Raw genomic sequence first — 27,428 nt, forward strand, 5'->3', positions numbered from 1 at the left:
GTGGTAATATCAAATCCTTGGGTTCGTAACCCTCTAAGTTATGTCTTGAGCTTATTGACCTCGGTTCTGGGACGGTACTTCTCGTTCATCAAGTGCTTGAATGCTGACCACGGTAGTGCGTACGCATCGTCTTGTCCCACTTGCTCTAGATAGGTATTCCACCATGTTAACGCAGAACCTGTGAAGGTATGCGTAGCGTACTTTACTTTTTCCTCCTCAGTACACTTACTTATGGCAAACACCGATTCGACCTTCTCGGTCCACCGTTTCAATCCGATCGGTCCTTTGGTTCCATCAAATTCCAAAGGTTTGCAGGCAGTGAATTCTTTGTAGGTGCATCCTACACGATTTCCTGTACTGCTAGATCCAAGGTTATTGTTGGTATGTAGCACAGCCTGTACTGCGGCTATGTTTGAAGCTAGAAAAGTACGGAATTCCTCTTCATTCATATTCACGGTGTGTCGAGTAGTCGGTGCCATTTCCTTCAAAATAGTTAAATGGAACAAGTTAATCATACAGAATATTAAGAGTAGTTAATAGTATTTCGTAGCATAATATGAACTCATTTATAAAAGCTTTTTCTTCATATTAGCATTTTATAAGTTTAAATTCGGGTAGTACCTACCCGTTAAGTTCATACTTAGTAGCTAATATACAATTCAACTACTACAATTCTATATGAAAAACTGATTATAATAATATTTCGCGTTCAAACTTTTATACAATATTTTACAAACTTACAATACCGCTTATTTTACATAAAGCATGAAATATAGCACACAATAACTTTGATACAAGATAGTTGTGAAGATAATTCTAGCTAGTACACAAGTCGTTCAGCAAAGGCAATAAAGACACGTAATTCATACGTCCAGAAACAAGTCATGCATTCTGGTTTTACTAGGACTACTTCCCATCCTTGGTCTTGTGCAACATAACCGTTATGGCCGTTGATAAGACAGCGTGTTGTAACGTTGTCAAAGGGACGAGGGTTACGTAATGTCCAACAGTCCCGTAATAATCTAAAAACCTCATTTCTTACCCCAATTACCGACTCCGTCACTTGTGGAAACGTTTTGTTTAATAGTTGTAGCCCGATGTTCTTGTTCTCACTTTGGTGAGAAGCGAACATTACTAATCCGTAAGCATAACATGCTTCTTTATGTTGCATGTTAGCCGCTTTTTGTAAATCACAAAGTCCAATATTCGGATATATTGAGTCAAAATAATTTCTTAACCCGTTGCGTAAAATAGCATTTGGGTTCCCCGCAATATATGCGTCAAAGTAAACACATCGTAACTTATGGGTTTCCCAATGTGATATCCCCCATCTTTCAAACGAAAGTCTCTTATAAACCAAGACATTCTTGGAACGTTCTTCGAATGTCTTACAAACTGATCTCGCCTTAAATAGTTGTGCCGAGGAATTCTGGCCGACTCTAGACAAGATTTCATCAATCATGTCTCCGGGTAGGTCTCTTAAAATATTGGGTTGTCTATCCATTTTGTGTTTTTAAACTGTAAAATAGACAAGAGTTAGGTTCATAAAAAAATACTTATTAATACAAGCAATTTTTACATATATCATAAAGCATAAGAACACTATATTACATATATTACACCACACGAATACAACTATCTTATTCCGACTCGCTCGTTTCTTCTTCTTCGGTTTTGGTTCGTTTTGCCAAGTTTCTAGGGATATATGATGTTCCCCTAATACGAGCTGTCGTTTTCCACATTGGTTTAGAAAAACCTGGTGGTTTAGAGGTTCCCGGGTCATTGTTACAACTTAAGGACTTCGGGCGTTGACGATACATATAAAGTTCATCGGGGTTGGAATTAGATTTCTCTATTTTTATGCCCTTTCCCTTATTATTTTCTTTTGCCTTTTTAAATTCAGTTGGGGTAATTTCTATAACATCATCGGAATTCTCGTCAGAATCCGATTCATCGGAGAATTGGTAATCCTCCCAATATTTTGCTTCCTTGGCGGAAACACCATTGACCATAATTAACCTTGGTCGGTTGGTTGAGGATTTTCTTTTACTTAACCATTTTATTATTTCCCCCACCGGTTCTATTTCTTCATCCGGTTCCGATTCTTCTTCCGGTTCCGATTCTTCTTCCGGTTCCGACTCTTCTTCCGGTTCCTCTTCGGGAACTTGTGAATCAGTCCACGAATCATTCCAATTTACATTTGACTCTTCATTATTATTAGGTGAGTCAATGGGACTTGTTCTAGAGGTAGACATCTATCACATAATATCAAACGCGTTAAGAGATTAATATATCACATAATATTCACATGTTAAAAATATATAGTTTCCAACAAAATTTGTTAAGCAATCATTTTTCAAGTAAACACGGTCGAAGTCCAGACTCACTAATGCATCCTAACAAACTCGATAAGACACACTAATGCAAAATTCTGGTTCTCTAAGACCAACGCTCGGATACCAACTGAAATGTCCCGTTCTTATTGATTAAAAACGTTCCATATTAATTGATTTCGTTGCGAGGTTTTGACCTCTATATGAGACGTTTTTCAAAGACTGCATTCATTTTAAAACAAACCATAACCTTTATTTCATCAATAAAGGTTTAAAAAGCTTTACGTAGATTATCAAATAATGATAATCTAAAATATCCTGTTTACACACGACCATTACATAATGGTTTACAATACAAATATGTTACAACAAAATAAGTTTCTTGAATGCAGTTTTTACATAATATCATACAAGCATGGACTCCAAATCTCGTCCTTATTTAAGTATGCGACAGCGGAAGCTCTTAATAATCACCTGAGAATAAACATGCTTAAAACGTCAACAAAAATGTTGGTGAGTTATAGGTTTAACCTATATATATCAAATCATAATAATAGACCACAAGATTTCATATTTCAATACACATCCCATACATAGAGATAAAAATCATTCATATGGTGAACACCTGGTAACCGACATTAACAAGATGCATATATAAGAATATCCCCATCATTCCGGGACACCCTTCGGATATGATATAAATTTCGAAGTACTAAAGCATCCGGTACTTTGGATGGGGTTTGTTAGGCCCAATAGATCTATCTTTAGAGTTCGCGTCAATTAGGGTGTCTGTTCCCTAATTCTTAGATTACCAGACTTAATAAAAAAGGGCATATCCGATTTCGATAATTCAACCATAGAATGTAGTTTCACGTACTTGTGTCTATTTTGTAAATCATTTATAAAACCTGCATGTATTCTCATCCCAAAAATATTAGATTTTAAAAGTGGGACTATAACTCACTTTCACAGATTTTTACTTCGTCGGGAAGTAAGACTTGGTCACTGGTTGATTCACGAACCTATAACAATATATACATATATATCAAAGTATGTTCAAAATATATTTACAACACTTTTAATATATTTTGATGTTTTAAGTTTATTAAGTCAGCTGTCCTCGTTAGTAACCTACAACTAGTTGTCCACAATTAGATGTACAGAAATAAATCGATAAATATTATCTTGAATCAATCCATGACCCAGTGTATACGTATCTCAGTATTGATCACAACTCAAACTATATATATTTTGGAATCAACCTCAACCCTGTATAGCTAACTCCAACATTCACATATAGAGTGTCTATGGTTGTTCCGAAATATATATAGATGTGTCGACATGATAGGTCGAAACATTGTATACGTGTCTATGGTATCTCAAGATTACATAATATACAATACAAGTTGATTAAGTTATGGTTGGAATAGATTTGTTACCAATTTTCACGTAGCTAAAATGAGAAAAATTATCCAATCTTGTTTTACCCATAACTTCTTCATTTAAAATCCGTTTTGAGTGAATCAAATTGCTATGGTTTCATATTGAACTCTATTTTATGAATCTAAACAGAAAAAGTATAGGTTTATAGTCAGAAAAATAAGTTACAAGTCGTTTTTGTAAAGGTAGTCATTTCAGTCGAAAGAACGACGTCTAGATGACCATTTTAGAAAACATACTTCCACTTTGAGTTTAACCATAATTTTTGGATATAGTTTCATGTTCATAATAAAAATCATTTTCTCTGAATAACAACTTTTAAATCAAAGTTTATCATAGTTTTTAATTAACTAACCCAAAACAGCCCGCGGTGTTACTACGACGGCGTAAATCCGGTTTTACGGTGTTTTTCGTGTTTCCAGGTTTTAAATCATTAAGTTAGAATATCATATAGATATAGAACATGTGTTTAGTTGATTTTAAAAGTCAAGTTAGAAGGATTAACTTTTGTTTGCGAACAAGTTTAGAATTAACTAAACTATGTTCTAGTGATTACAAGTTTAAACCTTCGAATAAGATAGCTTTATATGTATGAATCGAATGATGTTATTAACATCATTAATACCTTAAGTTCCTTGGATAAACCTACTGTAAAATAGAAAAATGGATCTAGCTTCAATGGATCCTTGGATGGCTCGAAGTTCTTGAAGCAGAATCATGACACGAAAACAAGTTCAAGTAAGATCATCACTTGAAATAAGATTGTTATAGTTATAGAAATTGAACCAAAGTTTGAATATGATTATTACCTTGTATTAGAATGATAACCTACTGTAAGAAACAAAGATTTCTTGAGGTTGGATGATCACCTTACAAGATTGGAAGTGAGCTAGCAAACTTGAAAGTATTCTTGATTTTATGAAACTTGAACTTTTGGAATTTATGAAGAGCACTTAGAACTTGAAGATAGAACTTGAGAGAGATCAATTAGATGAAGAAAATTGAAGAATGAAAGTGTTTGTAGGTGTTTTTGGTCGTTGGTGTATGGATTAGATATAAAGGATATGTAATTTTGTTTTCATGTAAATAAGTCATGAATGATTACTCATATTTTTGTAATTTTATGAGATATTTCATGCTAGTTGCCAAATGATGGTTCCCACATGTGTTAGGTGACTCACATGGGCTGTTAAGAGCTGATCATTGGAGTGTATATACCAATAGTACATACATCTAAAAGCTGTGTATTGTACGAGTACGAATACGGGTGCATACGAGTAGAATTGTTGATGAAACTGAACGAGGATGTAATTGTAAGCATTTTTGTTAAGTAGAAGTATTTTGATAAGTGTATTGAAGTCTTTCAAAAGTGTATAAATACATATTAAAACACTACATGTGAGACGACCCGACCCAATCCATAGGGACGAATACAATAACATATGATAACATTGCGAGGTACATGGCCTCTATATGATACATTTTACAAACGTTGCATTTATTCTTAAAAGGCAAACTATCATTACATCAATATTTGACATTTTCGTCTAACATTTCATAATATCCAAATGACCTAATCTGTCATTTACTTATTAATATTCTCTATGGAACTCCAATGACTCGAATGCAACGTCTTTGTATCATGGCTTAAAAGGTCCCAAGTAGTATCCTTAACATGAGCTAATGCACAGCGGAAGACTTAATTCATACCTGAGAATAACATGCTTTAAAACGTCAACATAAAGTTGGTGAGATATATAGGTTTGATGCTAGCAGCGTTATAACAATGGAACACAAGATTTCATATATAAACATTTTAATAAAAATATTCTAAGTGGTTGAGCACTTGGTAACCATACTTAACATTCAATCACGTCGCATATTCCCTTTAATATGAAATCTTACTACACCGTACCAAGTGTAGTCACAAAACGAAGTACTGTGCAACCGTTGAATACTGGTCGTCCAGTCCGGTTGGGGTTGTCAGGCCCGATAGATCTATCAACAGGATTCGCGTTTACAATACCACTGTAAATATTAGTTACCAAGCTACAGGGAAGTATGCCAGTGGTACAACTCAACGTAGAATATATTTTTCAGTTACTTGTGTCCATAACGTAAAACATAAAATACATGTATTCTCATCCCGAAATATTTAGAGTTTAAAAGTGGGACTATATACTCACTTTTGTCTTGAAGATATGTAATTTCGACTTGGTCTCCGATTGATATCACGAACCTATCCATATATAATATATCAATACTTTTTCTTTTTAAAACAATCGTCACATATATATATATATACTTATAATACTTTTAATACTTTTAATAATTCCTTAGTCCGTAGTTAGCAGTCCGATGTTAGTAATTCAATTTTAATGGTTCATTTTTAGGTGTTTAATAAACCCCCAATGAAATCAATAAAACCCCCATCGTATATGTATTGGTCGAGATTAATCTTGACCCACGGTACCGGTGTTGTCAAATGACGTGTTGCGTACATAAAGTACCGGTGTTGTCAAATGACGTGTTGCGTACAATCATGGGATCTTATGATTAATCTTCTCGTATTGTTTACGGGTGATCCTGAACCATATAAAATTAAATTATGAGTACATATATATAAAATATCATGTTATTTTAGAAAGATGTGATTTATTTAATTTTTCTCCAATTATTTTCGTGGCTAAACTAGTCTTGGATATCCGATTTTGTTTTGGTCATAGTTTCTTCGTTACAACTCCGTTTTCGTTGGTTCAACTTGCCACTTCCTTGGTTCGAGTCCCTCTTTAAGAATATGAACTGTAAATACCTTAGTTTGTATTCGAAATCACAGGTCAAAGGTCAAACTTTGGTGAAACTTATGAAGTTAATCATTTTCCATTATGTAAACAACCTTAAATGATTATTTTTCTAAAAATACTTATACTTTGAATTAAATCATGAAATTTTTATGTATTAACATATTCATAAGAAATATCATTTTTCCAGAAAATAAACCTCCAATTCAAGGTTCAAAATAGTTTTTAATTATCCAACCCAAAACAGCCCCCGGTTGCACTCCGACGTCGTAAAAACAGTTTTTAAGGTGTTCTTTGAAAAACCAAGTTATACCTTGTTAAATTAGCATATATTTATGTTATATTACAGGTCTTGAAGTATTTTAAAAGTTAAGTTAGAAGGATCTATTTAGTTTGCGAATAAGTTTGAAATCATTCAAACTATGTTCTAGTTTATAAATTCTTATATAGATAACTATAAACATATGAATTGAACAAGAGTTGAAGTAGAGTTTTTACCTTAAGTTTAAAATGTAAAGTTGCTGGAAAGAAGTAGTAAAATAAATTTGAGAGAGTTCTTGCAAGTGTGTGTGAAAATTGAAAGTAAAATTTGGAAAATGAATGTGTAAAAATGAGTTAAAAATTGTGCTTATTTATAGGCTTGAAAATTTGGTTTTTAGTGAAAATATCTAAGATAAGTTAAAATATATTATGTCATGAATGACATATTACACCAATAATTGAAGATTTCTATTGGTATATACCAATAGTAAATACTTCTAGAAGCTGTGTATAGTACGAGTATAATACGGGTATAAAATATATAAAGATGTTTCATGAATCATATATAATGACAAAGATGTCATTTTCCATGATAAAAGGTTGAAAATGATGTTTTCCTACTAGTATATTCCAATAGTAAATACATCTTAATACAATACATATATATTTATTTTAACTTAGAAGTTATAACGTCGTTAAGCTTTATATATATATATCGTTTCGAAGTCCTTAAGTTAGTAGTCTCATTTTATGTATATAATCCATTGTTAATATATTTAATGGGATACTTAATTATCATATATTCAAGATAGATATAATCCATATATATCCGTATATATACATAAGTATATAATTAATACAAGTTATGATGTTCGTGAATCGTCGGACAAATAGATGGTCAAAGGGTAACTAATCATCCGAATAACAATTTCAAACTTTCTAGACTCAACTTTAGGGTTTTTGCTTATCGTGTCGGAACCATATAGAGTTTAGGGTTTAAATTTGGTCGGAAATTTCCGGGTCGTTACAGTACCCACCCGTTAAAGAAATTTCGTCCTCGAAATTTGGTAGAGGTTGTCATAAATAACAATAGGAATGTTTTCATGACAATTATGAGGTGATAATGAAGTTTTATCTTTATTGATAAATATAGATAAAATATTTCGATCATGTGAAGCGTACGAGCGAAGCTATCATAAAAGAGAGTGGAATGAGTAATATGATATCGTTTTAACTGATGACGTGGTTTAGAATTGATTTCCGGGATTTAAGGGATTTAGGGAAAATCTTACGTAATAAGATTTGGTTCTTCGGCGATCAGAATCTTCTTTGATTTAATGCGGTAATCTGTTTCGATTTCTCTGTCGAATATTTCACTATAAATCCACCCCTTCGTTTCCTTATTTTTCACAACCCGCATCTTCTACTCTTTCTCCTTAATTCCTACTTTAAGGTATACTTTAAAATGCTTCATCCCGTTCTGATTTTTGTTATACTTCTAACTTTCATATCTTTCATTCTTCTCTTCCATCTACCGCCAGAAGAATCTATTCACTTTTATGATTTTCTTGGAATTATAATGTTTCTAATTCTCCCGTGTCTTTACGTCGCCATACGTATTGATATATACGGTTTGTAGTTTCTGGGTGGTTATTGGGTTTTATATCTTTCCTTATATTTCGATGCTCCTGCTTCTGTTTTCCATAATCATTGTCATCCATAGTTAATACTCTCTCCTATTTGCTGTGATCTATACCCCAATTTTTATTTTGGGACTTTGTCCCTTCGTTTCTTCTTCCCGTCCTTGAGTAAAGCGATCAATAGTTCGGAATTCGTAGGTGTAAAATTCGGAATGAACATAGCTAATGCTCTAAGAAAGGAATGGTAATGGCACGATTTTGATTTGTCAAATTACCAGAATATCCAGGAAAATAGAACTATCAAGATGATTTGTTCTTAATACGTTTCGGAATTGGATAGAATGTAAAAGCCGTGTAACATGGCACATGATGACGGTACTGTGAATCATCACATTCCATTAGAAACTTAACATGCTTACTGTAATATAATGAAGTTGATCAAGTTTCATTATATTATACTAATTCATGCATCAGTTCCCAACACTGCTTCAGAACATTCCTATTTTAAACTTGAAGGATTTAGAAACTAACACAGTTTCCTTTATATTGTAACGCAGATATTACAGAGAGATAAATGATTTCAGATAAGGATAGTGGTGAAAATATCTTCAGAAATATTGAGGATATTTATAATGAAAGATATGATAATATCTTGGAATTTCTAATGTCAAAGGATGATGATGAAGATTGACCCGTAAGGGTTTAGATTCAGAAGCAAGGTGTTTGCTACAGAATCGTCATAATTCTTTATGTACAAGTTTAGTCCTTGTAACTTGTTCAGAGTCTCCTTCATGGTTTGCTCAATCCGGTTTTCAGTACCAATTTTCTATCGAGCGTTCCTAACACTTCCTTCTTTTATCATCAACTTTTGGTCATTAAGACCTTCTATAACATGCTGCTTCGTTAGTATTTTCAAAGTTATCGGATCTGGGTCATTGGTTATCAAACCAAGATGGTTTAAGGAGAATTGTATTTTTAGATGATTAAACGCAGATGGTAATATGATGGAATACAAAAGGTTCTCCGGTAACGATGGCTAAAGAACAACGTATATATATATATCGAGATTGTAATAAGAGTAGTCTTACTGAGATATCGAAGTGGAGCTGTGACAAAATTAGTTAATTGAAAAGGAATCGCGTGATTGTTTTTGCTAATGGATGATAAGGAATTCGATGCGGATACGTTTTAACTATAACTTCGAGTTCGAAAATTTTCAGGTGCATAACTGTATGCATAAATCTTTCTTCCGTAGACGAGGTGCGACTGGTTCAACTTCTCGATCGAGATGTTTTCAAGAATCATGAAAAGTTGTGAATGTGAATTGTAATCGTCAAGATACAAATGAGGTTTAAAATAGAATCAAGTGGCAAACTTGAAGGATTGTTTAGTTTCATATGTAATAATCATCATTTTAACTCATTTTTAATTGTCCAAAGTTAGCAGTCCTAATAGTCCGATTGTCCAATGGTTCAATAAATTCATATATGAACTAAATATATAATATTTGAATTACTTAATACGTATCGTGACCCGTGTACCGGTCTCGGTGTCGATCACAACTCAAAGTATATATATATTTTGGAATCAACTCCGACCCTGTATAGTCAACTCCCACCTTCACATATAGAGTGTCTATGGTTGTTCCGAAATATATATATAGATGGGTCAATATGATAAGTCGAAACCTTGTATACGTGTCCCGTTATTTAAAATGCGTAAAATAAATAAATATATATCATGACCCATTATACAACGTGTTGTCTCAGAATTAATCCGACGTGTTGTTGTACATGTGTCCCGACGGTATGTAAAGTACAGAAATTAAAATTGCAAGAATGTAAATTGCGATAAATTAAATATTAATCAGTTAGCTGGGAACAGTTAGCCGGAACAGTTAGCGTGTAATCCTATCACAATTTCAATTAATTAATTCATCTGTTTCTAACAATTTTTATTTTGCCAATGTTTCTTCATTATGCCACTTGTTAGATTCGGATAGGTAAAAAATCCAAATATGAAATTTAAATGGAAATGGTTAATCTGGGGTGAACGGATACGTATATCGGTAATTGTAAGTAGGATAATAAATGATCGTTGAATCAGATTCGAAGAATGTACAGTGTAACTTGTTAATGTGAATTCTAAATATTCCTTGGGTGCTACCCACCCGTTAAAATATTTTCATCATTAACCGTTTGTACGAAAGAAATTTTTAATTACAATCTTTATGAAAATATATTTGCATATATATTTTCTTCGGATGTAACTATGAATTTAATGAGTCAATAAAATATTCAACTCATTTGATTTATCGTTATTACTAGATTACATAATCTCCAAAACATTAGAGATTACATAATCGTCATGTCGAATGAAGAACGATACGTAAAGAAGAGGTAATCGGTGTAGAATGATATGTAGAACAAAGATCATATTCGAAGTTCAGATGATGATGTTGAGGTACGTGGTGCGGATGTGATTGTTGGTGGTGGTAATGATATGGTTGGTGTTGATGCTGATGATGCTGTTGACGTCGATGATGCTACTGGTACTGAAGATTGCAAGGTTGATGTTGTTAACGGTACTGGTTATGCTGCTGGTGCTGCTGCTGGTGTTTGTAACCTTCGCACCGTGTTCTCCAAAGCCGTCACACGAGCGCGAAGTTCGTTAATTTCTGCTAGTACACTAGGATGATTGGCGGTTGGAGTGAGCGAATGAACAAGATCCGAAATATGGGATAGGATATAATCGTGACGAGATACTCGAGAAATGAGAGAGAAAATGGTTTCTCGAACAGGTTCGCCGGTAAGTGCTTCAGGTTCGTCGCCAACGGGGCAATTCGGTGGGTGAAAGGGATCACCTTCTTCTTGTCTCCAATAATTTAGTATACTACGAACCCATCCCCAATTCATCCAGAATAGATGATGAGAAATTGGTTGATCCATTCCAGTGACGCTGCCTTCAGAGCCCGAATGGAAATCCATATCAGCGTAGCTGTCGGAGTCGGAGGAATTCGAACTGGACGCGGAGTTCATCTTGTATAGTCGGGGAAATGAATTTTTGGTTTGGAATAGATTATAGGAGTTGGGTTTGGTATTCTTCAATACATAATTTACATATGTATTTATAATACTCAAAATCCCGTGAATTACGGAGAATCTTTGAAATTCGTCAGGCAATGTCTATAGCAACAGATACGCTAGGATACGAATTTTGTCTATACACTATCGATGCACTAAATGCAGTAAGACGTGTCTAGACTTAAGAATACTAAGCAGGCAATTCCTAAGGATGATAAGTAGATGATTTTCGACTAGATATGATAAGCAAAACTTTTGACATGTAGACACGGTCAAAGTCCAGACTCATTAATGCATCCTAATAACTACCAGTTAGACACACTAATGCAAGGCCTGGTTCGCTAAGACCAACGCTCTGATACCACATGAGACGACCCGACCCAATCCATAGGGACGAATACAATAACATATGATAACATTGCGAGGTACATGGCCTCTATATGATACATTTTACAAACGTTGCATTTATTCTTAAAAGGCAAACTATCATTACATCAATATTTGACATTTTCGTCTAACATTTCATAATATCCAAATGACCTAATCTGTCATTTACTTATTAATATTCTCTATGGAACTCCAATGACTCGAATGCAACGTCTTTGTATCATGGCTTAAAAGGTCCCAAGTAGTATCCTTAACATGAGCTAATGCACAGCGGAAGACTTAATTCATACCTGAGAATAACATGCTTTAAAACGTCAACATAAAGTTGGTGAGATATATAGGTTTGATGCTAGCAGCGTTATAACAATGGAACACAAGATTTCATATATAAACATTTTAATAAAAATATTCTAAGTGGTTGAGCACTTGGTAACCATACTTAACATTCAATCACGTCGCATATTCCCTTTAATATGAAATCTTACTACACCGTACCAAGTGTAGTCACAAAACGAAGTACTGTGCAACCGTTGAATACTGGTCGTCCAGTCCGGTTGGGGTTGTCAGGCCCGATAGATCTATCAACAGGATTCGCGTTTACAATACCACTGTAAATATTAGTTACCAAGCTACAGGGAAGTATGCCAGTGGTACAACTCAACGTAGAATATATTTTTCAGTTACTTGTGTCCATAACGTAAAACATAAAATACATGTATTCTCATCCCGAAATATTTAGAGTTTAAAAGTGGGACTATATACTCACTTTTGTCTTGAAGATATGTAATTTCGACTTGGTCTCCGATTGATATCACGAACCTATCCATATATAATATATCAATACTTTTTCTTTTTAAAACAATCGTCACATATATATATACTTATAATACTTTTAATACTTTTAATAATTCCTTAGTCCGTAGTTAGCAGTCCGATGTTAGTAATTCAATTTTAATGGTTCATTTTTAGGTGTTTAATAAACCCCCAATGAAATCAATAAAACCCCCATCGTATATGTATTGGTCGAGATTAATCTTGACCCACGGTACCGGTGTTGTCAAATGACGTGTTGCGTACATAAAGTACCGGTGTTGTCAAATGACGTGTTGCGTACAATCATGGGATTTTATGATTAATCTTCTCGTATTGTTTACGGGTGATCCTGAACCATATAAAATTAAATTATGAGTACATATATATAAAATATCATGTTATTTTAGAAAGATGTGATTTATTTAATTTTTCTCCAATTATTTTCGTGGCTAAACTAGTCTTGGATATCCGATTTTGTTTTGGTCATAGTTTCTTCGTTACAACTCCGTTTTCGTTGGTTCAACTTGCCACTTCCTTGGTTCGAGTCCCTCTTTAAGAATATGAACTGTAAATACCTTAGTTTGTATTCGAAATCACAGGTCAAAGGTCAAACTTTGGTGAAACTTATGAAGTTAATCATTTTCCATTATGTAAACAACCTTAAATGATTATTTTTCTAAAAATACTTATACTTTGAATTAAATCATGAAATTTTTATGTATTAACATATTCATAAGAAATATCATTTTTCCAGAAAATAAACCTCCAATTCAAGGTTCAAAATAGTTTTTAATTATCCAACCCAAAACAGCCCCCGGTTGCACTCCGACGTCGTAAAAACAGTTTTTAAGGTGTTCTTTGAAAAACCAAGTTATACCTTGTTAAATTAGCATATATTTATGTTATATTACAGGTCTTGAAGTATTTTAAAAGTTAAGTTAGAAGGATCTATTTAGTTTGCGAATAAGTTTGAAATCATTCAAACTATGTTCTAGTTTATAAATTCTTATATAGATAACTATAAACATATGAATTGAACAAGAGTTGAAGTAGAGTTTTTACCTTAAGTTTAAAATGTAAAGTTGCTGGAAAGAAGTAGTAAAATAAATTTGAGAGAGTTCTTGCAAGTGTGTGTGAAAATTGAAAGTAAAATTTGGAAAATGAATGTGTAAAAATGAGTTAAAAATGGTGCTTATTTATAGGCTTGAAAATTTGGTTTTTAGTGAAAATATCTAAGATAAGTTAAAATATATTATGTCATGAATGACATATTACACCAATAATTGAAGATTTCTATTGGTATATACCAATAGTAAATACTTCTAGAAGCTGTGTATAGTACGAGTATAATACGGGTATAAAATATATAAAGATGTTTCATGAATCATATATAATGACAAAGATGTCATTTTCCATGATAAAAGGTTGAAAATGATGTTTTCCTACTAGTATATTCCAATAGTAAATACATCTTAATACAATACATATATATTTATTTTAACTTAGAAGTTATAACGTCGTTAAGCTTTATATATATATATCGTTTCGAAGTCCTTAAGTTAGTAGTCTCATTTTATGTATATAATCCATTGTTAATATATTTAATGGGATACTTAATTATCATATATTCAAGATAGATATAATCCATATATATCCGTATATATACATAAGTATATAATTAATACAAGTTATGATGTTCGTGAATCGTCGGACAAATAGATGGTCAAAGGGTAACTAATCATCCGAATAACAATTTCAAACTTTCTAGACTCAACTTTAGGGTTTTTGCTTATCGTGTCGGAACCATATAGAGTTTAGGGTTTAAATTTGGTCGGAAATTTCCGGGTCGTTACAACATGTATATACATTTTAACTGAGTCGTTAAGTCATCGTTAGTCGTTACATGTAAGTGTTGTTTTGAAACCTTTAGGTTAACGATCTTGTTAAATGTTGTTAACCCAATGTTTATAATATCAAATGAGATTTTAAATTATTATATTATCATGATATTATCATGTATGAATATCTCTTAATATGATATATATACATTAAATGTCTTTACAACGATAATCGTTACATATATGTCTCGTTTAAAAATCATTAAGTTAGTAGTCTTGTTTTTACATATGTAGTTCATTGTTAATATACTTAATGATATGTTTACTTATCATAGTATCATGTTAACTATATATATATCCATATATATGTCATCATATAGTTTTTACAAGTTTTAACGTTCGTGAATCACCGGTCAACTTGGGTGGTCAATTGTCTATATGAAACATATTTCAATTAATCAAGTCTTAACAAGTTTGATTGCTTAACATGTTGGAAAAATTTAATCATGTAAATATCAATCTCAATTAATATATATAAACATGGAAAAGTTCGGGTCACTACAGGTATGGTTTAACATAAGGTTTAGCCTTAACTGTAATATCTTCATTAACCTTTTCAACTACCGGTTATGTTTCCTTATCTTGCTCAGGCTGTGGTGCCTGTGTAGTAGGAATGTTATTTCAGGTGGTTTAAGTGTAATACCACTTCTCGTGGTAATGGCTTTAGCTGTTTCATTCCGGGGGTTAGCATTTGTATCACTAGGTAGACTCCCCGGTTTTCTTTCACCTATCAACCTTGCTAGGTTGCTCACTTCTTGTTCCAGATTTTGGATAGAAGATTGTTGATTTCTAAATTCTTGAGCATTTTGTTCATTGGTTTGTTTCTGAGATGTGAAAAACTGCGTTTGAGATTCAACTAGCTTCGACATCATATCTTCTAAATTTGGCTTTTTATAATCGGTTTGTGGTGGTTTAATTGGAAAAATATGTCTTTGCTGATTGTAAGTATTGTTAGATACTTGTTGATTGCTAGGACCTTGTTGGTTGTTGTATGGAATATTTCGGTTATAATTCTGATTTTGATTGTAGTTTGGTTTTGGCGGTTGATAATTATTTTGATAATTATTTCCAAGCTTTTGGTTCATGTATGAATCATTCTCTCTTTGTTCCATTGTTTGTTCAATACTGAGACAGTCTTTTGTCAAATGTGGTCCTCCACACTGCTCACAACTAATTCGTATAACGTGAATATCTTTAGTCATCTTTTCCATTCGTCTCTCGAAAGCATCTATCTTTGCGGAAATGGAATTAAAGTCATGGCTAGAATCGGCTCTAGCCGCTTTAGATGAACGAGGAATATCTTTTTCGTGGTGCCACTCATGTGAGTGGGAGGCTGTGTTATCAATAATTTTGTAAGCTTCAGTTGTAGTTTTCTTCATAATGGAACCACCAGCTGCTATGTCGATGTCTTTTCGTGTAGTAATGTCGCATCCTTGATAGAATATTTGTACTATTTGATAAGTGTCTAAACCATGTTGAGGACATCCTCTCAACAACTTTCCAAATCTTGTCCACGCCTCATATAGAGTTTCATTTGGCTTCTGTGTGAACGTAACAATTTCTCCTTGAAGTCTCACAGCTTTAGATGCCAAAAAGAATCTTTTAAGAAATTTCTCAACTAAGACATCCTAGGTGTCAATCGCCCCTTCAGGTAACGATTCTAACCAATCTTTGGCTTCTCCCTTTAAAGTCTAGGGAAATAACATGAGATAGATCTGTTCATCCTCAATTTCTCTGATTTTCAATAGAGTACAGATCCTATTAAAGGTACGAAGATGTTCGTTTGGATCTTCTTTTGGTGCACCACTAAATTGGCATTGATTAGTTACCATGTGTAGGATTTGTCCTTTGATTTCATAATCTGACGCATTAATGTCTGGTTGAGTAATGGCATGACCTTGGTCGGTGCGTGTAGCTCTCATTAGGTCTTCCATACTTAGAGCTTCCGGATTTTCCATGATTGAATTTGTTGAATCAGAATCACTAGGGAATTCTGATTTAATGGTTTCTTCCTCGACAATCTCTGGTTGTATGATTTGTGGTTCAGGAGGAATGATTAGTGGTTCAGGATCTCTGAATTGTCCTTGAATATCCTCCGGGTTCTCAATTGTGAGGTCGGGTTCAAAAAATAGATTATCGAAAATTTGAATTGGAGTACTTGGTCGACTAGGTGACGATTCTAAAGAAAAATCAATGGCGACGATATTGGCTAGATGTCTTGATCGAGTTACAGGTGGTGAACGTATGAAAGGTGGTGAACGTTTTGCTCGGTGCATTCACTGAATATCCTATTAGTTATAAAAATAAAAAATTATATAAGTTATCAAATTAATAGACTTTTCTGATTTTGCCCACGTTTCGAATAGCCAATAGATGCAGCAGGTAGCCAGGACCCTTTAAATCGGAAGCCCACAACTCGCCACTAACAAATCCAACTATTACTACGAACCAGAAAATTTTGGATGTCTATCAATTTAACCGCTTAAAATAATTTTTTTTTCTTTTCGTCGAAATTTTGAAAATAAAATCTATGTCCTAGAAACTAGAGCGTCGAGAAATAAGAGGAAGAAAAAGAGTGTGTCGAAAAACGTCGAAAAATAAAAGGTCGAAAAAACAATAATAAGAAAGTAGAGCGTCGAAACTTAAAAGTCTAAAAACTAAATATTAAAAGTTGCGTCTAAAGGTATTAAAGCTTAAAGGAATTCTTGTAACAACCCAAACCAGTTACCAACCGATCGCGCGAAATAAATATATATATATATTTTTTAAAAACAGTGGAGTGCGCCACGCGCACCACCTTGGGGTGCGTGGCGCGCACAGGCCCCCATCAGCTTCTGTCCAAAATCATGCAATTTCAATTAAAGTTCTCCCACTTCCCGAAATAATTAGACGAAACGCTTTTCACAATATGTTCATATAAGTAAAACTAACACATTTCAATCATAATATAAGTTTTACGAAACGAGGGCCCACATCAGCCGTTTTACGAGTTTCGTTCAGAAGAATACAAGTTCGACCATAAGAGTTTAATTTCCAAACGACACTACGAGCATGGTGTTTGGGGGTTAAACTTCCCAAATCTCGGTCAAACTCCAAAAGCATTTGCATCCTAAAAGCGTCCCCTAACAACCAAACGGGATCTCTAATCCAATCGAATGCCCTTACCCTTATCAACCCAGAGCCTATAAAAGATAAACAACGAGAGGGTAAGCAAAGCTTAGTGAATGCAATAATTACATACACACATATATAATATACGTACTTGCAATCACTTACACCATACCGCATACGTACTAGCAACACAATTAGCTTATCATCTTGAGTACAAGGCTAATAGACTTCCATACCTCAAGCTAGCACAACAATAGCATATATATAACTCGAACAATATACTATGCTTACGCTACAACACATTGACCATGGTTAACCATAACACACACAAGGGAACGGTACTCGCACAATGACCATTGGTACTCGCACAATGACCGTTTGTATGAACTAACCCCAAGGTGGACGTCCGCACTTACCGAACCACCCTTCACGCACACGTGGTCCCCATCGCATAAAAGAGTAGTGAATCCACACGCCTGGATAACACTATAGTGAATCCACACGCCCGGATAACACTAACCACAAGCCCGCAAGCAAATACACTATATACGCACATATATAATTATTCCACTCACCTTAACGATTCAGTGACGGTTTTATACTTCCGCAAGCTTCAAAGCAAAGTACCTAATATAATAAGTACTTCAATCAACACATAAACTAGTTTTACTAAATACCAACAATTCACTTATGTGCATTTAATGACTTAATGCATTAAATGCCCCATTTTCACCAAAACCGCCCTTAAGGGTCAAGACCACCATAAATCACTTAAAAGCTAGTGATTAAGGTCCAACAACACTAACTATAACATAATTAGGGTAATTCATACCCATAATCCCCAACTAGGTCAATCATTAACCCCTTTGACTCATTTAAAGTCAACACACTCATTTCGGGTCATCCACTAACCCAACTAACACCCATTTACCAATTAGTTAGCTGTGCTAGTAATTAACTAACCAATTAGGACTCATAAACATCAATTACCACTTTGAAACCCTAGGTTAGTTACCATTGAGTCTTCATGACTCAATCTTACCCATGAACACCCAAAATCATCAAATATGGGTTTTATGTTCATCACTATCCCAAACCCTAACCCTTACACAAATTTAAAACAAGGAAATCAAGATTAGAGCTTACCACTACAACCACAACATAGCTAGTGAGTAGATGAACGACTTTAATACCCGCACTTTAGCCCGAGAACAACTTCTTCCTCTTGGATTTAAGCTTTCTCACACAAGAAATCACACTCTCTCTCTAAAATTAAAGAGAAGAAGATAAGGTTGTTGGAAATGGAGTGAATGATACTCCACAAACTAACCTACTGGCCTTTAACTCGTCCACAGATGAAATTACCAAAATACCCATCAAAATATCTGAATAAAAGAGCTGAATCCGGCTACAGAAGAGAGTGCGCCACGCGCACTCTTAGGTGTGCGCTGAGTGCACTAAGCCCAGCTCAGCTTCTGACTTCTGTTCAACTGCACAATCATACCCACACTTTATGTACTCTATTTAAACTGCCGTACAATGAAGATTAGGGTCTTAAAACTCTCCCCCACTTGAATCAGAGCGCGTCCTCACGATCCAAGCCGCATGACAAGAGGGAAGATAAACCAACACAAACTCTTCGGGCTCCCAAGTAAACTCGGAACCTTTACTATGACGCCATTGAACTTTAAAAGTTCTCACTTCTTTATTTCTCAATCTTTTGACCTTCTCATCGAGTATGGCAATCGGCTCCTCAATATACTCTAACTTATTTTTTAGCTCAATCTCGTCTAATGGTACCCATGATGAATCATCTGCAAGACACTTACGGAGATGGAAAACATGAAATGTATTATGGATCCTCGCAAGCTCTTCGGGTAATTCCAAACGATTCGCGACTTCACCAACACGAGCTAAAATTTTAAAAGGACCAATAAACCTAGGAGCTAACTTTCCCCGTTTTCGAAACCGAATAATACCTTTCCATGGCGAAACCTTAAGCATCACCATGTCACCTTCTTGAAATTTGATCATTCGTCTATGCTTGTCGGCATACGACTTTTGTCTATCTTCCGCCTTTTTCAAATGATCCCGAATCACATCAATCTTGCTATTCATTTCTAAGACCAAATCGGTACTCCCGATTTCTCTTTGACCAATTTCACCCCAACAAATCAGAGTTAGACATATTCGCCCATAAAGCATCTCATAAGGTGGAATCCCGATACTAGTATGATAACTATTATTGTACGAGAATTCCACCAAAGGCAAGTGCTCATCCCAACTACCACCAAAATCAATAATGCACGCTCGTAACATATCCTCCAAAGTTTGATTCGTACGCTCGGTTTGACTGTCCGTTTGAGGATGGTACGCCGTGCTCAATTTCAATTGTGTACCCATATCTTCATGAAACTTTTCCCAAAACCGAGATGTAAAACGAGTATCTCGATCCGAAATAATAGATATAGGAACTCCGTGTCTCGCTATCACCTCCTTGATAAACAACTTAGCCAAAGTCTTCGATGATATCGCTTCCCGAATGGGAAGAAACAAGGCACTTTTCGTCAATCGATCAACTATCACCCAAATCGAATCAAATTGGGTTCTCGCCGTCTTTGGTAATTTTGTAATGAAATCCATGGTAATGTGCTCCCATTTCCATTTTGGAATTTCCAAAGGTTGTAACTTACCATACGGCTTTTGGTGTTCGACTTTAACTTGCAAACACATGACACATTGCTCAACATACTTAACAACATCACGTTTCATGCCCGACCACCAATAATCCTTTCTCAAATCAAGATACATTTTCGTCGCGCCCGGATGAATGGAATACTTTGACTTATGTGCTTCATCAAGTAGCACTCGTCGATAATCCCCCATCTTAGGCACCCACACTCTTCCTTGAAAAGACAACAAACCACGCGAACCCATAGTAATGAATTCCGATTGCCCCACAATTCGTTCCGCATGCTTGTTGTGAACGTAAGCTTCAATTTGAATCACACCAAGTTTTTCAAGAAAATCGTTAGTAATAATCATACGTAACGATCCTACTCGTATCGCCGGATGTTGACTCTTTCGACTTAATGCATCCGCGACCACATTCGCCTTTCCCGGATGATAAAGTATTTCACAATCGTAGTCTTTCACCACATCCATCCATCTATGTTGACGATAATTCAAATCTCTTTGATCAAAAAGATGTTTCAAACTCTTGTGATCCGAATAAATCGTACACTTGACACCATACAAGTAATGGCACCAAATTTTCAAAGCATGAACATCCGCCGCCAACTCAAGATCATGAGTCGGATATCTCGTTTCGTGTCCCTTTAATTGTCGAGAGGCATAAGCGATGACTTTACCCCTTTGCATTAGAACACACCCGAGCCCATTTAGAGAGGCATCACAATACACCGTCATGCCTTCCACACCTTCCGGCAACACTAACACTGGAGCTTGACACAATTTCTCTTTTAGCAATTGAAAAGCAATTTCTTGCTCGTTCTCCCAATTAAATCTCGCATTCTTTCTCGTCAATTTCATCAATGGAGAAGAGATCTTAGAAAAGTCTTGGATAAACCGACGATAATAACCGGCCAATCCGAGAAAACTTCGGATTTCCGTAGGCGTAGTCGGTCATCCCCAACTCTTTACCGTCTAAATCTTCCCTGGGTCTACTTGAATACCATTTTCGTTCACGATATAGCCAAGGAATTGAACTTCCCTTAGCCAAAATTCACATTTGTAGAATTTAGCATTAAACTTCTCCTTCCGCAATGTCTTTAATACACCCCTCAAATGATGTTCATGTTCCTTCATACTTTTCGAATAGACAAGTATGTCATCAATGAACACAATTACCGACTTGTCCAACATAGGTTGGCACACTCGGTTCATAAGGTCCATGAATGCCGCCGGTGCATTCGTAAGACCAAAAGGCATAAATACAAACTCAAAATGCCCATAACGCGTTCGAAAAGCCGTTTTCTCAATATCTTCCTCACGGACCCGCATTTGGTGATAGCCGGACCGTAGGTTGATTTTAGAGAAATACGTTGCACCTTGGAGTTGGTCAAACAAATCGTCAATCCTAGGCAATGGATAACGATTCTTGATCGTCACTTTGTTCAACTCCCTATAATCGATGCACATCCGCATACTACCATCCTTCTTCTTCACGAATAAAACTGGAGCACCCCATGGCGAAGCACTCGGTCGAATGAAACCCTTTTCAAGCAACTCTTGGGTTTGATTTAACAACTCTTGCATTTCCGTTGGTACTAAACGATAAGGAGTTTTAGTAATGGGAGTAGCTCCCGGAACCAACTCAATGCGAAATTCAACTTGTCTTTCCGCCGGAACACCCGGTAACTCATCCGGAAAAACGTCTTCAAATTCACTTACCACAGGAATTTCACGAATGGGTGGTGGTTCATCACGAGTATCAACAACATGGGCAAGAAAAGCCATGCCACCACTAACAAGGAAACGACGTGCCCGTGCAAAAGTGCATATCGGCACAAGTTTTCTTAGTTTATCACCATGAATTATTAACTCTCCCCCACTTGGGGTCTTCACACGAATAAATTTTTCATGACATGCAATAGCGGCTCTATTATGATCGAGCCAATCCATACCAACAACAATATCGAAATCACCCAAGGTCATCGGGATAAGATTAATCTTAAAGTTTTCGGCACCAAAAACAACATCACAATTTTTACACACATCAACCATTAGCACCGTCTTGCCGTCCGCTATTTCGACTTCTACTGGACGACTTAACTTAGCTAATGGTCTATTAAGTCTAGGCACAAATTTTGGAGACACAAACGACAAATTTGCACCGCTATCAAATAGAATCCTTGCCGGATTTGAGTTAACCATAAAAGTACCTAAGACAACTTCGTTGGATTGTTTGGCTTCATCATTGGTCATCAAATAATTGCGACCCCTAGCCGTACCCGCCGCTTTCTCCACCTTCTTCACATGATCACCCCGCAACTCGGGACATTCCGACTTCCTATGTCCTTCTTTGTTACAATTAAAATAAGTGAACTTTGTCGTTGCCGGGTTCGTGCAATCACGGGATAGATGACCGTATTGCCCACAATTATAACACCGAGGGTTGAACTCTTTAGAACCACCCTTGTTTACACCACCAACACTCTCGGAGCCTTTCTTGTTCCTCTTGCTTGAAAAGTTCGATTGGCTCGAACCTTCGAATTTTCTCTTAGAAAAGGAGAAATCACTTTGTCTTGGAACTTCCGGTTCGAAGCCCCGTTCTAACTCAAACAATTCGTCAAAAGACTTAGCCATACCCCGACTAATCTTACGCTTTAACTCGTCGCTTAGTGTACGATAAAAATCTAGCATCAACTTGTGATCATCACCGACATACTCCGGACAAAAACGAGTCTTTGCCAAGAAGGTAGACTTGAGAGTAACCAAGTCCATTGAACCTTGTCGCAAATTGTGCAACTCATCCCGGATTTTATCAAGGTCGGAAGGAGTTCGGTATTCTTTGTAAAATTCTTTCCTAAACTCTTCCCACGTCAAGTACATGCATTGCTCTTCACCATACAACTTAATTTTATCGTCCCACCACAACTTCGCTTCTTCCCGCAACATGCTAGAACCGTACCTCGTTTTCTTCTCGGGAGGACACTCCGTGGTACAGAAAGCCCCCTCGTTGTCGGAGATCCAACACGTGCTTTTCAATGGATCCCTCACTCCATTAAACATAGGAGGTTGGGCATCCTTGAAATTTTTATAATGGAAGTCCCGCCTCCCATTCCCACCATTACCATCACCCCCTTCACCACGAGGATGAATGTTTCTAGCTTCTAATGCCTCCTCGATCGCGGCATTCATTCGATCATTTATCATTTCGGTTACTTGCCCATCAACCGACTCTTGGAAAACCTTTCGAACATCGTCAAGAAAATCCCTTTTTAGCCTTTTAAAGATGGCCTCAACTTTGGCCGTGAGTTCAACGTCCTCACTCGTACTTCCATCATTGGTGTCGTGTCCATTTCTCATCTTCATTCTATAAAATGAAGTAAATTAAACACCGAAACGAAAAGGACTTAACACATACGTATATACATATACACCACACTACCCCATCTTGCTCAACAATCGTCGTACATCGCTTGTTTGACACGATTTGAACCCGTAACAATGGTAGCTAATCATTGTTACGCGATCATGTCGCATTAATTCGCTAGTACAACGTCTATCTCGCTTGATGATTTGCTAATACAACACAAAACAGTTAGTGCACGGTTAATTCAAATAAACCTAAGCACTAATCAACTCCCGGTTCGACCCGTCTCCTACAAGTCCCGCATAAAGCGCATACACAAATAAGTCTAAGTCTAGGCACCTATCTCAAGTCGCCTAAATCCCTTAGACCATGCTCTGATAGCACTTGTAACAACCCAAACCAGTTACCAACCGATCGCGCGAAATAAATATTTTTTTTTAAAACAGTGGAGTGCGGCGCGCACAGGCCCCCATCAGCTTCTGTCCAAAATCGTCCAATTTCGATTAAAGATCTCCCACTTCCCGACATATTTTGACGAAACGCTTTTCACAATATGTTCATATAAGTAAAACTAACACATTTCAATCATAATATAAGTTTTACGAAACGGGGCCCACATCGGCCGTTTTACGAGTTTCGTTTAAAAGAATACAAGTTCGACCATAAGAGTTTAATTTCCAAACGACACTACGAGCATGGTGTTTGGGGGTTAAACTACCCAAATCTCGGTCAAACTCCAAAAGCATTTGCATCCTAAAAGCGTCCCCTAACAACCAAACAGGATCTCTAATCCAATCGAATGCCCTTACCCTTATCAACGCCGGAGCCTATAAAAGATAAACAATGAGAGGGTAAGCAAAGCTTAGTGAATGCAATAATTACATATACATATATATAATATACCTACTTGCAATCACTTACATACATACCGCATACGTACTAGCAACACAATTAGCTTATCATCTTGAGTACAAGGCTAATAGAGTTCCATACCCCAAGCTAGCACAACAATAGCATATATATAACTCGAACAATATACTATGCTTACGCTACAACACACTGACCATGGTTAACCATAACACACATAAGGGAACGGTACTCGCACAATGACCGTTGGTACTCGCACAATGACCGTTAGTATGAACTAACCCCAAGGTGGACGTCCGCACTTACTGAACCACCCTTCACGCACACGTGGTCCCCAACGCACAAAAGAGTAGTGAATCCACACGCCCAGATAACACTATAGTGAATCCACACGCCCGGATAACACTAACCACAAGCCCGCAAGCAAATACACTATATACGCACATATATAATTATTCCACTCACCTTAACGATTCGGTGACGGTTTTATACTTCCGCAAGCTTCAAAGTAAAGTACCTAATATAATAAGTACTTCAATCAACACATAAACTAGTTGGACTAAATACCAACAATTCACTTATGTGCATTTAATGACTTAATGCATTAAATGCCCCATTTTCATCAAAACCGCCCTTAAGGGTCAAGACCACCATAAATCACTTAAAAGCTAGTGATTAAGGTCCAAAAACACTAACTATAACATAATTAGGGTAATTCATACCCATAATCCCCAACTAGGTCAATCATTAACCCCTTTGACTCATTTAAAGTCAACACACCCATTTCGGGTCATCCACTAACCCAACTAACACCCATTTACCAATTAGCTAGGTGTGCTAGTAATTAACTAACCAATTAGGACTCATAAACATCAATTACCACTTTGAAACCCTAGGTTAGTTACCATTGAGTCTTCATGACTCAATCTTACACAAGAACACCCAAAATCATCAAATATGGGTTTTATGTTCATCACTATCCCAAACCCTAACCCTTACACAAATTTAAAACAAGGAAATCAAGATTAGAGCTTACCACTACAACCACAACGTAGCTAGTGAGTAGATGAACGACTTTAATACCCGCACTTTGGCCTGAGAACAACTTCTTCCTCTTGGATTTAAGCTTTCTCACACAAGAAATCACACTCTCTCTCTAAAATTAAAGTGAAGAAGATAAGGTTGTTGGAAATGGACTGAATGATACTCCACAAACTGACCTACTGGCCTTTAACTCGTCCACAGATGAAATTACCAAAATACCCATCAAAATATCTGAATAAAAGAGCTGAATCCGGCTACAGTAGAGAGTGCGCCACGCGCACTCTTAGGTGTGCGCTGAGCGCACTAAGCCCAGCTCAGCTTCTGACTTCTGTTCAACTGCACAATCATACCCACACTTTATGTACTCTATTTACACTGCTGTACAATGAAGATTAGGGTCTTACAATTCTATATCCAAAACGGCAATAACTTAATAGGCACTAAAATCTATTAAATACTAAAGCGATAAGCAACGTCGTAAAATTCTAAAGCGCCTAAGTCTTAATCTAAAGAAAATGCACTTATGGGATTTTACGGCAAAACCTAAAAATCTAGAAATATAAACAATAACTATGGCAAAATACTTAGTTTAAAACTAATTATGAACGATAAAAATACAAATTACAAATTAAAAGATTAAAATATACAATTTATAAAAAGATATAAAAATGATAAAATTACTTATTTTTATAAAAAAATATTATTTGTATATTATTATTTTATAAAAGTATTACTCCGTAATTTATATATTAATAAAGCTAATTAAAACTAATAATCACAAATTATAATTAAACTAAACTAAATATATTAAATTAAAACCCTAATTAGGTTTAATAATAATAATAATAATTATAATTAATTATTAATAATAATAATTATAATAATAATTATAGCTCCGCGACTACGGAGCAATGCAGGCTCAGATGATGGCGGGTTCAAATGATGCAGGTTCAGTTTTTATATTTTTTTATTTGATTTGTATTACTATTTTTAATTTAAAAAAAATATTACTTAACTAAAAAAATAAAAAACTTTTTAATTTAAACACTTAAAAATATAGAAATATATACTTTTTTTATGTTTTTATATTTTAAAACTTATATAAAATTATATTTTTACAAAAATGGCTTAAAAACTAATTTTTTTATAGCGTTTCGCTTCGGTGTTGATGAAGTCCCCGACAGCGGTGCCAAAAATACTTGATGTTAAAGCGAAGGGGTACGTAATACTATTAATTTTTACTACGAAATACTATTAAATACGATACAATTTACAAACGTTATTTATTTATTTATAGAATGGGATATACATAAACCTTGCTACAACACTTATAGGCAGTGTACCTAATCGTAGAGTAGTGTAGTTTTTAGTAAGTCCGGTTCGTTCCACAGGGAGTCAACTAAGTTTAACGCTATATTTATTTTAAACTATATTTGTATCAATATATATATATATAAGTAATATTATTATTATTATAAAAGGGGGGGTTTTTACCGTTTAGTGACCGGTTTGTCGATTTTATATCTTAAGTCACAATTAAAACCTAATGTAAAATATTAAATATAAATATAACTTAATTTAAAGCGTAAAGTAAATGACGATAAATAAAAGTGCGATAATTAAAAGTGCAATAAAATAAAAGTACGATAAATAAAATGACGATAAATAAAAGTGCGATGAAATATAAAATAA

This window comes from Rutidosis leptorrhynchoides, chromosome 5 (genome assembly GCF_046630445.1).
Source record: "Rutidosis leptorrhynchoides isolate AG116_Rl617_1_P2 chromosome 5, CSIRO_AGI_Rlap_v1, whole genome shotgun sequence".
Classification (NCBI taxonomy): Eukaryota; Viridiplantae; Streptophyta; class Magnoliopsida; order Asterales; family Asteraceae; genus Rutidosis; species Rutidosis leptorrhynchoides.